Source organism: Embiotoca jacksoni, unplaced genomic scaffold (assembly GCF_022577435.1).
Source record: "Embiotoca jacksoni isolate LCO1_2020_lvr unplaced genomic scaffold, fEmbJac1.0.p SCAF_24, whole genome shotgun sequence".
In the NCBI taxonomy this organism is placed as follows: Eukaryota; Metazoa; Chordata; class Actinopteri; family Embiotocidae; genus Embiotoca; species Embiotoca jacksoni.
In genome coordinates, this window is record NW_027185375.1 from 2,809,807 (window position 1) to 2,820,039 (window position 10,233).

The following is a 10,233-nucleotide window of genomic DNA, read 5'->3' on the forward strand; positions in this document are numbered from 1 at the left end:
AGTTCCATTGCTCAGGTAGCTTCTGTGCTTTCTTTTGCAGATATCCCTGGCCCCGAAGCCGCATGTTTCTGGTCTTCGATTACTGGCCCCACCACTAGTTCATTGCCTTGGATCTCTATGCTGTTCTGTTCTCTCTCTGCTCTCCTCTCACCCCAACTGGTCGAGGCAAATGGGTATCCACCTCCAAGCCTGGTTCTGTCAGAGGTTTCTTCCTGTTTAAAGGGAGTTTTCCCTCCCACTGGTTTTTCCTCCTATTAATAGAGAGTGGTTTTTTTTTTTCCCTCTGAGAGGCTTACGTGGGACTTGTTGAATTTTTGGATTCCTCTGTGTAATGTTGTGAAGTTCTGTTTTAAGGATTTTACTATGTTCAGTGCCCTTAAATAACCTGTTGTGTTGTGATTTGTTGCCATATAAATAAAGTTTAATTGAATGAATTGAAAGTAGGGGTAAAGACATGTTTAGGAATTATAAAAGAAAAACAGAACGTGGCAGCAAACCATCTGAAATGATGTTTGGACAGTAAGGCAGGTGAAGTCTATCGGGAGTATGGCAAAGGAATTTAATATCAACTTGTACCCTGGCTTGATACTGCAATAAGTTCACAGCAATATCCAGTGTGACTTACCTGTCACAGTGTGATAGCTGCAAATTGACACAAGTGCACATTACCTATGTAACTGACTGAAAGCTCTATTCTAATATAAGACCTGAAAATGTAATGAATATGAAATATCTACCTGAGATTTTTTTTCTTTAGAATATTGATATGGATAAGAAAGAGGAAAATTAGTGACAAGATGCCCCGGTCTTCCCCACACAATGAATTTTGCTCTGCTCATTGTCTCTGTTTAACTGAGAGTGACCCTGTAAAGAAACTGTGTAGATCAGAAAGTCCTGTTGTTGTCCATTCAAATGGCCACAAAATAGTGCTGCTGCTGCAGCCACTCCTGTCAGCCGCACCACCATGACTATGAATCCAGAGCTGCAGAGTTTGGCCCTTTTGACCAGATGAATGCTGCTGTATATCATGAAAGGAGACTCAAAGATGTGTAGTCCATTTTTTGTGTTCAATCCCACAGCAGTTATAGTTCAGCACTAACATGGCCTTTTTTCTTCTCCTTCTCAAAACATTTGTCTCACTGTCTACCAGAGATATGACTCTTATTGATCTTCTTGTGACTCCTCAGAAATCAAAACAGAATCTACTTTAGATTATGATTTCATCTGTATTTAACAAGAGGATGTCACTGTGTTTCATGTGCAATCTGTTACATGTATTGTGTTCCAACTGCAAAGCTCGATCTAAATATTGAATTGTTTTTAAATGCAGCCCGAAAAAACAGAAAAATACAACATGTCAATAAACATCATAATGTATACAATAAACATGTCACTGCATGTAACGGCTTAGTGTATGCATGTGTGAGGAACCAAATCAGGTGTCCTCTTTATAAATGCCGAAGCCACTGGTAGTATGTTGATAAGATTGACTGACAGTTCAGCCTGTTTTTCTGACTGAGAACGCCTATGAAGAAGTATCTCATGGTGTCCAATTTAGTCTATTTAAACAAATTCCACAGCTTGTCCAGAAGAAAAAGAAAAAAAAAATCCTGTTATTTATCTACAATTGGTGGGGTAACCTTGTAGTCTCAAGCACTGAATAGATGTTTTGTTCCTTTTTCAAACAGTATTGCAGATGCCACTGCCAGCACAATGTGTGGCCCCAATAAATACTGTAGACACATACACACACCATGACCTCACAGGGGGCTGGGCTCATTCGGTTTGTGATTGGTTGACAGGAAACAGAACGAGTGCCGTAAGTAATGTGAAGAACTTCGGACAGGTCTGTGCTAATGTTATTGTGACATCAGAGTATATCCACATCATCAAACTTACATAAACATACATGTTCATTTAGTTTGCCACTTCTTGTAACTCTGTTTCAAATTGGCTACAAAACCTAAAAAAAAAAACTAAATTTTACTTTCAGCTGCTTTTCATTTTGAAACTACACACTAAAATTCTGAATATTTTGTATGGCTTAACAAAGCGCTACCATCAAATCACTATAATACATTAGCAGCAAACTGGAATATCTCAGCCCTCGTTCCATTCGGCACTGACTCAGATGGAAGATGACATCACATCAAGCCCAATAATTTCCCTGCAGACATGCACAGAAGAACCACGGAAATTACTTAAAACTCCACATTTAAAACAAGTCAGACTAAAAATTACATGTATATGATTTAATTCCTCCAAAGAAGGCATGATGAGGCATTCTCATTCCTGCAGGTCATGTGTCCTGCAGGCATTGTGCTTGACTGATCATGAAGAGATAATCTGTCTGGGCACATGCATGCATTTATGACCAATTACATATGTAATTGTTGTTGTTCAGTCTCTTCATTACAAGACCTGCCAATTGTGTGACTGCAGATTCCAGTGCTGTGTTCCGAATTTTGGAGGCAAGGTGTTTGTTTACATTTGGATTATAAATTGTGTCTTTTGTTGCCAGATGGTAACAAAAGGTGGTTCCCACTCATTACATTACATTACATTTCATTTAGCTGACACTTTTATCCAAAGCGACTTACAATAAGTGCATTTCAACCATGAGGGTACAAAACCCAGAACAACAAGAATCAAGAAAATACAGTTTCTTCAAGAAAGCCAAACTACAAAGTGCTAAAAGTAAGTGCCATTTTAAGCGCTACTAAAGATACAAGCTTTAGTAGTCAAGATAGCCTAAAACAGCAGATGCAATAATAAACTTTAGCAGAGAAGCATATTTAAAGATTATACTTTGCCTTAGTTCAAGTGATCCAGCTGTATGTAGTCCCCCAAAAGTCAAAAATACACTCTGTGCATAATGTGCAGTGTTTCAATGCTAAAATATTACACAGACTTTAATTGTAATACTTTCAACTTGAAAGTTCAAAAGCTCTAACCTCCAACAATAAAGTTGGTTTGTTTCTACACTCAGATTTGATCCGTAGGAATGTTTCCCGAATTAGCAGCACAATCTTACAACCCCTTTTCCAAAAACGCTGGGTTGGCGTGTTAAATGTAAATATCAACAGACTGCGATGATTTGCCAATTATATAAACCCATATTAAATTGAAAATAAGTTGGGACATGGGCAATAAAAAACTGATTGGTCATGGTTGAAAGAAAAAACAGCAGTCTGGTCATTCTTATGGCCACTAGAGGGCCCTGTCTATGGGTCTCAGTCATAGACTGGATATAAAAAGTTTCAGTGTCAGGGTCTGAAAAGTGAAGCCAATGTGGAAGTGGCTTAAAGTTAAAATTGTTTCTATGTCATAACATCTTCTCACTGCCTATGCCTTTTCTAGCATAAAATCTTGGCAATCATTTTGACTACATTGCTAATGACCAATAGAACCAATAGTCATTGCTGCAATCCAAGTTGTTATAAATTGTAGTTTCCCTTCTAGACATTAAACCCAAAACCCAAAATATGTGTGCATGTATCATAGTCTTTAAAGCCAGAAAGCTCTCAACAATCATGCTACATATGTGCAGTATTTTTATTTGATATTGGACCACAAAACATTTTAAGTTGCTGCAACCTAAAACTGTTGCCTTTAAGTCTGGGTTACATTAAACAAACTTGTACAATTTGCTCGATCCACAACTTGTCAGACACATTTTGCAGTCAGATTTAGTTTAACAATGTTATCCCCCCCCCCCCCCCCCCCCCGCAGTGACTTTGTTCTGGAGCTGATACAAAGACAATAAAGGTGATTCTGTCTATGTCTTAGGTAGGCACTAAATTCAATACCAACCATCATCATACTTCACATTGCTTTCAGTATTACCAGAAAAGTACACAGAACACATACTGTAGTATGTAGTGTGTGTTTTCTCCAAGCTACAAAAAAAGAAATGTCATTGATGAGCTTTAACTTTCAATCAGTGTCTTCTGGGAAGCCTGTTCACACTTGTATGCTGATCAAGTTCCTTCATAAACTTAATTAACCCTTTTTTTTTAATCTATATATTTTGTAAAATGTGTTTACTAATATTTTAAGTCAAATGTCAGTCATCAAGTTTATAAATGAAAACTACAAACCTTAAATGAATTTGGAATGCAATAAGACTTTAATAGACATGATATAATAATGATAAAAGATGAATAAATTCCACTGCATTTCCATATGATGTCACACAGTGTACCAATCCAATATAGCAGTCTACACTATTACACATAAACGCAGCAGTGAACTCTTGTTTCTCCCTTGAGGCAACTGTAGTCCTTCTTCACTAATACTGTTTTTTTTTCACCCAGCTGTGATATTCTTTGACAGGTAAACTGAGTCATCCCAGCCCAATGCTAAAATAACCTCACTGCCTGCTCATAGCCTCATACATACAAAGAAAAAAACCCTGCATAGGAAGACGTGAAAAGTCTGAGATGAACTCCGCCTGCGTGATCTGTGCAGGTCTTGATGTGTTCCATATCTCTCTGATTAACAAGGTTTGCAACCTCTTGGTCCAAGTTCCTGCTCCACCTAATATGACATCATCTGTCTTTCTTTCATTTTCAACAGACTGTTTTCATTTGTCTGTGGCCCATTGGGTCACTAATTGAATCAGAAACTCCACTCATCACTCACTGGAGTGTGTGTATGTTGTTCACACGCAGGAGCAAAAGGTTCTCTAATCTGCTTTATAGTCAGATGTGCTCCTGAGCTCTACTTATTTTAGGGTCATCGTAATTAAAGCCATCTCATCTTAAAGGGTTAAAGGGATGAACTGTTTTTTACATAGATGTTAACAGCTGAAACACAGGTGTCGATCTTTCGCCTCAATACCCACTGGATCATCTCCAGGTGTTAAAGTTTCTGCAAGTCATCTGTTTTAGAAACTGTTTGTTGCTCCTTGTCAGCTGGATATGTTTCACTGGCCCAGAGTGGTAAAAAAAATGCAGCTTTGATCTAATTAACAACCACAAGAGAAGGCTGTTTTGAGTAATCAGTCCATGACTCACAACACAAAGGTTCAAGAAGCAATTCCCTTAAAGTTATCAGAGTAACAATTGTTTGATCTTCTATTGTGACAGTCATGAGGTAAGCAGTAGAAAAAAGTGCTTACATTAGGTAATCTACCTGATGACCAAGGGTCTAGTGCTATTTGTTAGTACCCGAGTACACTGGAAACGCGCTTGCACGAATGCACACACATGCGTGCACACCGTTAAATTGTGGCTTGTTTCTAAGGTTGTGTAACCACTGTGGAGGCAAATTTACATACAACAGTCAATAATGTAGCTTACAAATTTGAATTGCTTTAATTTATTAAAGTAATTAAAGCACTGTACCTACAAGTGACAGGATAGGAACTGAGTACACTTCTGTACAAAAATGTCTGTTTTCAACCATTGTTCTGAATTAGTCCTCCGCAGTGTTAGTGTCCGGTTTCAATCACTGCAGGTTCCTGCAAATGTTTCACAATAAAAAACCTTCCGACTGTTCAAATGCTACAGAAGTTTTAATTAGAAATGGTGCAGAAAGTGTAGCGGATCAAAACGAAGCTTCCAGTTGTTGTTGTGAATCAATCAATACAGACAGATGATGGGAGAAAGGGCACCAGCAAACATTTTCTCTACAAAAGAGCAAGAAGTTCAGGTTCAAAGAGATGCAAAATTATTTGCAGTCCATTTTTGTCTCTTTGTAATTATGTTTTCCATTTTTATTGGGGTTTTACACCTCTGAAATCATTTTTTTTTTAAATTGTCTTTGTGGTTGTTTTGTGTCTGTTTTTTTTAAGTATCTTTGCAGTTCAGTCAATTCAATTCAATTCAGTTTTTATTTATATAGTGCCAATAAATGTCTTATGAAGAGAAACCAAACAATTTAACAATTGGTCTCAGTTGGCCTTTCTCATCTCTTTCAGTGACATTTTGCAGGTGACCCATGGGGGTCCTTGAGTCTTGGGATCCCAGAGCTAATGAATGGTTGGCCCATTCAGTGATATACAGTACATCCATTTTTATCATAATGAACTGACTGCTTCTGCTTCAGCTGGAATTCAGCATTGTGATTATCTACAGTAATTTCCAATCAGTCGTTTCATACAAATAGTCCCGCAAGATGTCCCCTCTCCCCTTACTCTACACGGCATCTGTTAGGGTCACCCACAGGGCCAGTCAACGTCACAGCCTTTAACCAGCCAAACCAATCAGCCACAACCCGCCTCTTTCCTCTTCTTTCCAGCACCACACCCCCTCTCCCGCATGCCCCGTGACAAATGGGATGGTTGACCGTCCCTTCTCCCTCCTGATACCCCAACCCCCAATAAACAGGCCACCATCCCCCACAACCGGGCAGGTGTACGATGGGGAACATCTTGCTATATTGACCTTCGTATGCCCTGGTCTTTGAACTAAAATGTTCACAGGTCAATTTGATCTGTGTTCGCCTTGTTAGAGTAGGGTTTTCAGATCCCTGTGCGTTAAATGTAGAAGATTGTGTTAATAAATAACAAGAGAATGATTAAAAAAAAAAACAGGAAAAAGGGGCTGCTGTTGCAATGAATTCCACAGCGGACATGTAATCTCAAGAAAAAAAAAAAAAATTCTGCTAGAATTATGAGAGTTCTGACACTGCCAGAACAGAAAGTGTGCGTGTGAGGCTTTCTGCCATGTGACACGCTACAAACTTGTATATAGGATATAAGTATTTAGGTAACCCTCATCTATTCTCTAATATTTTGTGATGACACGATCATAATTTATTTCCTTGTCATGCAAATGAAGCGTGCTCACTGTGCTTAAAAGATGTATCTATGTTACAGCAGGATGATGTGTAGCAACGACACACACACACACTGATGCAGTGAGAGAGATATCACGCAAAATTAAAAAAAAAAATTAAAATTGAGATCCTCTCGCTGTTACGGCTGTGTTCCAAAGCACAAATTAGATGAAGTCAAAAGCACAGAAGGAGAGAGAGTGTGTGTGTGTGTGTGTGTATGCGTGCGTGCGTGCGTGCGTGTGTGTGTGTGTGTGTAGTGGTGCGTATGCAGGAGTGAGTGAGACCCGAAGAAAACGTCATCTGCCCGGACTGGGCTACCGGACTACAAACATACGAGCACCGGCCGGAGGAGGGACAGCGGCACCAGTGTATTGCCGGAACAGAGAGTCACTGTGCTCGGACAGGAAACCATTGCCGCTGCGGGACAACTCGCAGCGACGGCGGCGAGCAGCGTGGCCGAATCGCTGGAGGACACCGCGGAAAGTGACACCGGGAGCGGTCGTTAGTGAGTGAGCGACGAGGGCGGGAACATGGCCTCTTCTCCGGTCACCCCGGCGTCGCTCGAAGGAGGGACACCTTCACCCACCGGGAACGAAGAGCCCGCGACCACCCGACAGGTACACACGTCTGTGCTCCCTGTGCGCGCCCCTGCATTCTCGCGGATACGGGGGGGGGGGAGGAGAACATACCGAACTTCATTTGAAAACACGTCAGTTTAAGACTGTGTCGAGATTCTGCAAAGGGTCACGTTCAAGATCATTATTGTAGTTATTGTCTGACTCAGCAAAAACTCGTCTTCAGCTCCGCGTGCATTTGCTTTAACTACCACCCGATTTGTGGTCAAATCAAAAATTCAAAACGTGTGTTGTTTTTTTTTTTTTTCAAGTACTCACGTTCTGTCAAAAACAAACTCTTGGCAGGTTTCGTAAGCTGCGCCTGTAAAAGTTTGTATTTTATTGAAAAGACTGCGCTCAGTCGATCCGGCGTGCACCGAATCAAACAAAAATACTCAAAGCCATTCAAAAGCGTCTTGATCACAGCCTGACACGTACACGAATTTGCTAATTCGACAAAAAAAAACTTGAATGTGATAGATTTCCAAAGGAGTTCGGTGTGACGTAGTGGGGCTGCTGACGCGCTAATGCGCGTCGCCGACGGTGACACTGAAGTGCAAAGGAGCGCAGTTTGTCCTGTGACGAGGCAGCGAGGCGCCAGGAGGGAAGGCGTTTCCCTGAATGTGACACTTGCGTGGCCGTCCAAATCACTGCTGGCCAGTCATGAAGTTCTCAGCGGCTAATCGGCCTAAGCCGTTTATCCAAGAGTTAGTCGTGGTGTTGATGTCTTCTTGAAATGCTGAAACCATATATATATATTTTTTTTTAATCCTGTTCACCTTGGTTAACTTCAATGTGGCTCTTTCGGTGCTTGTAATTTCCCTTTTTAAAATTTTCATTCATTTATTTATTATTATTATTATTATTTTTTTAATCATACTCTGGTGGGTATTTGGGCGGCACGGTGGTGCAGTGGTCAGCACTGTCACCTCGCAGCAAAAAAAGGTTCCAGGCCTTTCTGTGCGGAGTTTGCATGTTCTCCCTGTGCTTGCTTGGGTTCTCTCCGGGTTCTCCGGCTTCCTCCCGTCATCCAAAAACATGCACCTCAGGTCAGGTTACCTGCCCCCCTGCTGTAGTGAAGAAATTTCCCCTCGGGGATCAATAAAGTGTATAAAATCTAAAAAAAAATCTATTGCAAATGAAATCTATTCCTTTTCATCAGCCTGCTGAGAGATAAACAAAGAGAACCCAGAACCTCGTATTTAGTCACTTTAAAGCATGGTTATTGTAAGTCGCTTTGGATAAAAGCGTGAGCTAAATGAAATGTAATGTTGTCATTGTAAAGGTGATTTTCTTTACAGCCTGTTCTAAACTGAGGCCTCCGTAACAGGTGTACAGTGGCGTCAGTGCCACTAGTGAGACGGCTTTGACGTCCGGTTATGTGTCCGCATGGCTAGAGAGGTAGGAATGCAAGGTGAATGCCAAATGTACGGCTTCGACCAAAATCTGGGAACCGGGGACGTTAGAGAACCTGTGAATTACCAAAGGGAGCTGCAGTTTGAATTACGTGAATTTCAGTCCTTAGATAATCTCGCATGTGATGACAGTGAACTGCACACAGCATGTTCAGGTTCATGTTTGCACTGTGATGCGTTAAACCATGTTCAAGCCTCGTCTCTGTTTGTTAAATTTAGAATTAGGGTCGGCCGCGCTAGTGGCTTGTTAGGAGGAGTCAGTTGTCTGTTGAGGCCGAAACATAAAACTCCATAATCACGCGCTTATTGAAATGTCCCACTACTGGGTCACCTTTGCACTTCTGGTCATTTGATCACTATCTCACAGAATTATGACTAATAGCACATTTAGTGGCGGATGGCACCAAAGTTATGAATTGGTGAACTGCTGGCATCCGTGCTAGAATGCATTACAGTTGCCTTGGAGAACTCAACTCAACACAGGCTTTGGCAAACTTCCATTGACTGAATAGTGCTGATTTATTTCTTAGTGCTCATCTACAAATTTTGCAAATATTCATTTCACCAGCAATTTTTCGAGGATCATTTTGCTGTGCCTATTTCTAGTTTGACCTTTACCACAGATAATTACTGCATGTGAGTTGGCTGTGCAACAAGTCGCATCATCAGTAATTTGACAACGTCAGTTATGTGTTGATCGGCCTCGACCTGGCAGACAGCTTGGGATGGAGAGCGCATCAAATTTTGATACATAGTGTTGGGATGGCAGAGTAGTCTTGCAAGTTGGTTTCGAGTTGTGTTTTGGACCTCGGAGCTGTAATAGGAAAGGCGCAGAGTCAGAGCTGTTGACTAGAAGTCTCCGAAAGCTACACCAGTCAGCCATGTTGTGCCTGTTGTTTATTAGTGTTTCCCATTAAACCACAGTTGCAGTATTTCCTGTAAACACTTCACATTACCTTTTCAAAGTACCGCACTGTTATGGACATGTGAGTATGGAGGTTTGACAGACAGGAAGGTACAAATACAAATACAGGGCTGTTCAATGTAAAAAAAAATTGGCACTTCTGTGTTTCTTAGGTGGCTGTTTGCCTTATTAGACACGATGATATTGTTCCTCAGTCAGACTCAAATCACAAATCTTTCAAGCTTTGATGCTGACCGCTGCTTTTCCTTTTCAATCTCTGTTAATAAAGAGCGTCAAAAGCTGAGACCAAATCCCTTCAATGCACAGGTCCAATGATTGAATAGTCTGTGTACATGGGCACGCAAAGCCTTTTCTAACGCAACATTTCTTCAAATTTGGCGCAAATGTTACATGGACCTGAGGGTGAACTGATAAGAAAGGTCAAGGTTACCGTGACCTCACATCCACCCCATCTCTTTGAACGGGATATCTCAGGAATGCCTTGAGGAATTATTTT